Below are 1,125 nucleotides of genomic sequence, written 5' to 3'. Positions count from 1 at the left end.
GCTCTAGTCCGTTTATTCCTAGTAACTTGTATTAGAAAAGTTTATACTTTGTGACAAAATCAGGTGTAATAAAAAGTACTTTTAGAATGACCAGTTCTTATCATGTGTCTGAAGCGTTTGTAACTGTATTTTGTACCTTAAAAAAAGCCCCACCCCTAGACTGTCTTTTGCACCAGTCAGGCCTTCATAGCCCCTCCCTTTGAAACAGCTGTCAAGTGCTTATCTACAGCACCAAGCTCAAGTTTTACCTCAGTGTACCTGCTTGCTTCAGACCCTGCCACCCAGTCCTGCCTCCCTCAGAGCCACCCTCCTCTCCTGAATGGACTTGATGCCTTGTAGTTCTTCCTGTGTGTCAGTGTATCACATGCTCTCTAGAACCTCCTGCTCCCCTGTGCTCCCGGTGATGTATGTAGCACCTCTATCTCCTCCATTCTCCCTGCTACCTTTTGCAGCTCTTTCTGTTTTATAGTGCAGTATCTCTTGCTTTTCACTTCAGCCCTTTCTTGGTTTAGTCTCGGTCTAAATAAGTCTAGTACAGGCCATTCCTGTCAGGTTGTGTGCGTATCTCATGGTATAGATGCTCAGTTAATACTGGGCCCTTCTAGAGTGTGGGGAAGGCTTTAGCACTGTAGAACTTTCTGGAAGAATCTGTAATCCATTTTTGAAGCTACACAAATTTCTGCAGAGGTTGGAGGACATGGGCACAGCTTTAGGAACATGGGCTAGAGTGAGCCTGTGTTTACTCAGACTGCTGTGTCTCTGGTGGCCAAGGGGATGGACCCATCTGTACCAACCAGAACCCTAAGAATGGGTGTTGTAAACCTAAGAAGTAAATGAGATAAGTGGTGCTTTGGGACTTAGATTGGCATTTGGTTTTGGTGGCTTTTTATTTTAATGTGGCCACATCATAAGTACTTTTTTGTCATTGCCATAGCATAGGAAGAAGCCAATTTGTAGTAAATAAACCCTTCAGTGGTTGCTTCAAGTCTCTAGCTTGGACCAGGTTTTTGTTTTTTCCATTAGTTTCGTCTTATTTCTAAATCCATCCATCCGTCTGTCCGTCTGTCTGTTTGTTTATTGAGTCAACAATCTTTTTTTTTTTTTTTTTTTTTTTTTTTTTTGTTT

The sequence above is a fragment of the Mus caroli genome, chromosome 7 (genome assembly GCF_900094665.2).
Source record: "Mus caroli chromosome 7, CAROLI_EIJ_v1.1, whole genome shotgun sequence".
Taxonomy (NCBI): domain Eukaryota; kingdom Metazoa; phylum Chordata; class Mammalia; order Rodentia; family Muridae; genus Mus; species Mus caroli.
This window is presented reverse-complemented; position numbering follows the sequence as displayed.